Source organism: Tursiops truncatus, chromosome 7 (assembly GCF_011762595.2).
Source record: "Tursiops truncatus isolate mTurTru1 chromosome 7, mTurTru1.mat.Y, whole genome shotgun sequence".
Taxonomy (NCBI): Eukaryota; Metazoa; Chordata; class Mammalia; order Artiodactyla; family Delphinidae; genus Tursiops; species Tursiops truncatus.
In genome coordinates, this window is record NC_047040.1 from 70,454,481 (window position 1) to 70,461,245 (window position 6,765).

Consider the following 6,765-nt stretch of genomic DNA (forward strand, 5'->3'; position numbering starts at 1 on the left):
AAATGTAGGAGCTGGACAGGGAAAGTGGAAGCATTGTCAGGAGTCAGATTTCTCTGATGCACGCACACAGGGCTGTGCCCAAGGATACGTGGGCTGGGAGAAGACTGTATTCGTTAATTACTGAGAGGTGGCTTTTCCTTTCCTCTTTCAGTCCTACTTTCCCATGATGTCAGATGGAGATTGCAAAGACCACCCTTTGTGGACTCCTATATCATCTATATCTTCCAAGTTGGAACTCTCCTTTCCTTAAAACTGATGATTGGCATGATCTCAAAGCACTGTTTCCCAATTCAAAGTCCAAAGCTTGACTCTCAGCCACTGGAGCCTTGCTAAAAATGCAGATTTCAAGATCTCACTGCGGGCCCACGGCAAGATGTTTGTGAACACATGAATCTGCATTTTTCAAAAGTTTCCCTCGGTTAAGTCTTACATGCAGCATTAAGTTGGAGAAACTCTGCCTGGGGAAGGGCAGGCTGGCTAAACAAAAAGAAACCACAGGGAAGGGAAGTGCAGCCCAATCATCCTCCCCTCTTCCCTCATTTGCTTTCCCTGATTTTTCTTTACTCCCAACCAAAAGAGACCTCCTTAAACTTCCGTATCACTCTTGTACTTATAAGTATGTGTTTACACACCTATAATTTATATTTTACCTACTTTCAGAAAGACTTTAATATAATTTTCTTATATTTCTAATATGCTGTCTATGATTTCTCTGCTTTGTATTTGTGGTACTGTTTTATTTATTTATTTTTTTGCGGTAGGCGGGCCTCTCACTGTTGTGGCCTCTCCCGTCGCGGAGCACAGGCTCCGGACGCGCAGGCTCAGCGGCCATGGCTCACGGGCCCAGCCGCTCCGCCGCATGTGGGATCTTCCCAGACCGGGGCACGAACCCATGTCCCCTGCATCGGCAGGCGGACTCTCAACCACTGCGCCACCAGGGAAGCCCTGTGGTACTGTTTTAACCCTCTAGAGGACAGGGATTAGGACTTAACCATCTTTCTATCCTTCGCCATTTTGTGGAAAAGAATAGATTTATTTTTCAATGCAGCTAAGCACATCTGGAAAAAGTAATAAAAATCAGGCTTGCATTAGAAACCCAGGGTGTGTCAGCTTTGCCAGTGTGAGAAGGCATAGTATGGAGGCTGGACACTGAGCTTGATGTCGAGACCTGGCTTTTGTTTCAGCTCCATCAACCATCACGTAGAACATTTCAGCCAGTCCTGCAACCTCCCAGTTTATCTTCCTGTAAGCAGGGATAACAATCACTTTCTTACTTCTCTCACAAAGCAGCTGAGACAGTAAGCATGATAATATCACTATTTCATATCACTTTTCGCTTAGGAAAGCTAAAAACGACATCAACATTATCTGCATCATCATTTCACAATCTACAAACCATTGAACAGGAGTTCAGTCTGGGTTCCCTAGAGAAAATTATTTTCCCTCATCCCAGAACATGCAAGATAAAACAGTAAAAAACAAAGATTTCAGGAATTACATCTAGTTGAAATGTATATCAGTGGTCAGTCTTCTAATTCCCCAGATAATGCTAGATCTCGAGACAAGGAAAATAATTGACGTTGTTTAATTTTTGACATGCTACCTAATGAACAGCTAAGCCATTTTCATAGAAGGTAAAATTACAGCACTGCTGCTGGTATGCGTCTCCTATATCTAAAGTTAATTGGATTTTCCATTATGATGAGGCTTGTTTTTTAGAACTGAATCTCTCAGTCTCTTCCAATTGCTCTGAGTTGGTGAGACAGGAGATATATAAGGCATGGATTGGGGAGGTATCTCACGAGGTCAAAGAATCCCTAGTATACTGAAGCATTACAGTGTGCAAGCAGGAGCTAGGATTTGTGTAGAATGTATGTCTTCTCAAAATGAAGTTTTTCAGGAGGGAAAATTGACTACTTGTTACTGTAGTCTCTCTCTCTCTCTCTCCTAGACAGTAATGTGTTTTAGCTCCATTAAGATATTGAGTGTTATCTGTGCAGACTGGAACAAAATAACCAGACCAACTTTTTTTTTCTTTCCCCTAGTCCAATTGATTGCTCTACAGATTACGTAATTTAGCATCAGTTTGCTCTCTCTGGTGTTTTGAAACATGAAAAGAGCTTTCAAAGTGAGAGAACCGATTTGAAAAAAGCTTCAGCACCACTGTCGGGCCAGGAGACAATGGGGCTTTCCCAGTTGTGAAATGGCAACTCACACTGTCACCTTGAAAATCACAATGAACAAGGGTGTGGCTGCATATATGCCAGCAACCTCAAAGAACCAGAGAATGGGTCTCTGGGGGGGGTGAACAGCCAGCCCAGTGTGCTCAGGGCCCATGAAGTAGTCTGGAGAGTCGCTTGCTCTAGGCTTCCACACAGGAAAGCACTTCTGTTTGAAGTTTTGACATTCTCTATGAAAAAAGACTACGTGTTAAGTACTTTCTGGTTGTATGACCTTATCGACAATTATATGCAATTATTTATTATATACTATTGCACAGTTTGCTGGACTGAGAATTCCTTGAGGGAGAGTATTATGTCTTAATCACCTTTATGCCCAGTGCAGTGTATCAAACTTGTGCATCAATTTAAGTTTTTAAAATATCTATTCGTTTGTGTTAAGGGCATTCATTTGTTAAGTCTGAACCCTGAAACTATGCTGAAGGAGAGCTGCACCTGGATGAGTTGAGCAAAGGTTGGCGTGAGCCCTCGCATGGCTGAAGAAGACTAGAGGAAGCAGCTAGTGCTGGGTGGAAAGAGTAAGGCTCAAGATGGAAAATCATGAACCAGACGATACTGTCAAGGAGAACTTGATATCATAACCAGGAAAATGAACCAACTTCCGGAAGCAGAAAGGAATCTGCTTGAAAATGGATCGACTTATATTGGACTTAATGCTGCTCTCTGTGGCCTAATAGCAAATGGTCTTTTTTGAAGCATCTTACCTGTGACACAGGCTCCTGTAGCTGCTGGTTTACCAATGGCAGTGATCCCATTTTTGATGGCACACGTATCTTCCAAAGGTTTTGTGATTTGCGCAGCGAAACCTGTACCGTAACACATGGTGGATTGGTTGGTCTTGTTTCTGGTGACCTGTACCCTGTTTTCTTGGCTGTCCCTTGTGAATGGTGGCCTAACCAGGTATAGCTCAGCCCTGCTGCCCGAGAAAGGAAACAAATTACTGGATTAGGATGACTAAACCTGTCTTTAGAAAGATGTTATTTCTAATTTTGCTCCAGACTGGGCTTGCAGCATACCTTGGGTCTAGACAATATAAACTACTTATAAAGGCACTTTAGATACCTGAACCTGGCCTAGAAATTCAGTAATTGTTAAACACATCTGTACACAAAAATAAAGATTGTAAAAATAACCTACATCTAAGTATGAATAAAAAGACATAATTTTAAAAAATATACCATAATTTTGTTAACCTTATTATGGTATTTCTTATATTTTTAAGTCACAAGGAGTCTAAAAATAAAGTGACATGGACCCTTCTAGAATTCCAACAACCCTGACCACACATGGAGCTGCTGCACCAACTGACATCCATGAGGAGAGCGTTGATACAGGCTCTTGAAAATGGGAAGAAGCTGCGAGAGACAAATTAGGGGGACAGCTGGTGAAAGCCATGGATAGACTTAGCCAGATTCCAAAATGTTTTAAAAGCATTTCTCCAAATATCTGTCTTTTAATGTCCTAAAAAGAAAAATATTGCCTCCGTCTATGTCAACTTTTACGTTAAACTTAAGTATTTGTTCTACTGCTTTACGGAAGAAAGAATACAAGAACGTTGCCTGGCACTTGGATAACTTGAAACAATTAAATGGCAAATTGATGAAACTATAAACCTAATTGACAGTGGGCTCCAGACTGAGAATTGCAGTTCAGTTCCAATTCTTTCATTGCAAAGCTTAGTTTAACCATGCAATAGCCACAAAACTTCTATTTAGATAGCACTTTACAGTTTATAAAGCATGTTCACACCTATTATCTCAAGCACCCCCAATAGAAGAATATTACATAATGGCTAGAGGGACACATTTGGCCTTTATTTTAAGGGGCAAAATTATCTTAGCCATATCTTTGGGGACTGATAATTCCACACTGCAGATGGAAGTCTGAAGGTAGAGACAAGAACCCCAAATCCTGTGGAATCTAGAAAAAGCCAGACTAACTATACAAATGTCAAGGTATACTCTGGTACCAGGTCTGTATGTACATATCTAATTTCAGCAAGCTCAAACAATTTGCCAAGGGCTGTCTGAACTCTGCGATTGTAATCTAGAAGTCAAAACTCAAAGCAAGAAGACAGGTGAGTTTCTACTTTCCCCACTCATCTCCTGGGGGGGTGGCACAATGCCAGGCTGTGTGTTCTCTCCTCCCCACATCAGGGCCCACTTAGCATCACCCAATTGCAAACCGCTACTCTCAATTTTTAGGGAAACCAAATAGTTTAAACTTCTCTGCAAAGACAATACACTACTAGAAACGTGTCTACTGTTTCCTTGGTGTCTAGTAGATTAAAAGATACTCCCTGTCCCTTTAGCCTTGCATTTTTGGAAAGTTTCTCACTTCAGATTTGGAAAGCGACAGGGAGCTCTCGATAGTTTTTAAAAGTCTCAGACATAAGTTCTTGTAGCGACGGTACCTTCTAAGAGCCTCCATCTTGCCTCCTGCACCTTTAGAGGTGCACCCACAACAAGGACATAACAAGTCCATTTTAACACTCTATTCCTTTTGGTCTCTAATAGGAAGTTAAATTAAGAATATTAAATCCCCGTTTTTTTCTTCAAGGAGTTTTATGGGTTCAGGTGTTATTTTTAAGTCTTTAATCCATTTTGAGTTTATTTTTGTATATGGTGTGAGAAAATGATCTAGTTTCATTCTTTTACATGTAGCTGTCCTATTTTCCCAACACCGCTTATATATTACATCTTCTTTATCCATTCATCTGTTGATGGGCACTTGGGTTGCTTCTATATCTTGGCTATTGTAAATAATGCCGCTGTGAACATTGGGGTGCATGCATCATTTTGAATCAGTGTTTTCATTTTTCCTCAGATATACACCCAGGAGTGGAATTGCTGGATCACATAGTAGTTCTATTTTTAGTTTTTTGAGGAACCTCCATGATAAATAGATAAAGAAGATTTCACATATATACATACACACACACACACACACGCATGTGTGTGTGTGTGTGTGTGTGTGTGTGTGTAATGGAATATTACTCAGCCAAAGGAAAAAAAAAAGAGTGAAATTTTACTATTTGCAACATGAATGGACCTTGGAGGGCACTATGCTTAGTGAAATAGTCAGAGAAAGACAAATACTGTATGTTATCACTTATATGTGGACTCGAAAAAGTAAAATAAATGAATGAATATAACAAAACAGAAACAGGCTCATCGATATAGAGAACAAACTAGTGTTTGCCATGGGGGAGGGGGATTGGGGAATGGAGAAAATAGGTAAAGGGGATTAACAGGTAAAAACTACCAGTTATAAGATAAATAAGTCACGAGGATGTCATGTACAACACAGGGAGTACAGTCAATAATATTATAAGAACTTTGGTGTGTAATCTGTAGAAACATTGGATAACCATGTTGTACACCTGAAGGTAATATAAGATTGTAAGTCAACTATACTTCAATAAAAATGTTAAATCCCCTCTATGTACTCAAAATTTTGAGAAGTAAATTCAAGATGGCAGCATTAATGAGTCTGTTTTCCTCCCTTAGGTACCCAGATGTTGAACCTGGGCTACTTATAGTCTTATTTTAAATATTTGCTTCTTGAGTTTTTCTCACTCCTTTCTTATCTGTGATCTCACTGCCATGTCTTACCCTTCTCACATATCTGCTCTGGTCCTGGATTGTCTTTCTCAGCCCTGATTTTACTTCCAGATCATCAGGCACTCTCTCAAATCTTACTAAAATGCCATGTCGTATTTCAACCACTTCCAGAAAGCCTTTCAACTAATCAAAAGGGAGAGGGTATTTTGTTCAAACCACACAATTTTTAAAATACACACCTGTCGCTGTTCCTGCCTGCTTTGTTTTGGTGTAATGGAAATAGTGTACATGGGCCTAATTTTTATCTTTTTGATTAATAAAACTCATTCAATTACCATTGCTTTTCCCACCCTCAGTGGGTCTACATGAAGTAAACATCTTTTTGTTTTCCCAAGAGTATCTCAGTCTTCTTGGTTAAATATTCAAATTCTTATTCACACCTCCAGATAACCACCCTATTATGACAGGCAATACATAGTCATTTATTATCAGTGTTTATCAAATGTAATTATCAGTATATACTTGTTAGCAACCTCTTATCCTGTATAAGCCTCATCTAGCATCTTGTCCATACCTGAACCAATCTTAGCTAAAAGTAAGACATGGTGACCAAAAGCAAGGTCCAAAACTCTTGTCAAGAGTTTCTGATGCAACACAGCTCCCCTGGGAAGAAGAAGCATGAAGGACAATACAAAAGTAGTTCTAGAGCAAGAGCTCAATTGAACAATCAGAAAATAGGATGGTAGAAGGAGATGCTTTTAAAATACTTGAGGGAGAACCTAATTAATGTGGCATGGATATTTCATTACCTCAACCGGCCAACATTTATTGAGCACCTAGGGATAAAGGTGAAAATGACATAATTCCTGTCCCCAAGGATATCACATTTTAGTGGAAAAGACTGACATTGGAAAGAGAAATCTAGAACCTTCTAAGGCATTTCAGAAAACTATTGTTCTTCC

The 6,765-nt window shown here is 39.9% G+C and overlaps 1 pseudogene; it reads left to right on the top strand.

Annotated features, from left to right (window-relative positions):
• Window positions 1–2,770: 2,770 nt before the first annotated feature.
• LOC101322974 (transmembrane protein 126A pseudogene) lies at window positions 2,771–3,328 on the top strand (annotated as a pseudogene).
• Window positions 3,329–6,765: the final 3,437 nt, after the last annotated feature.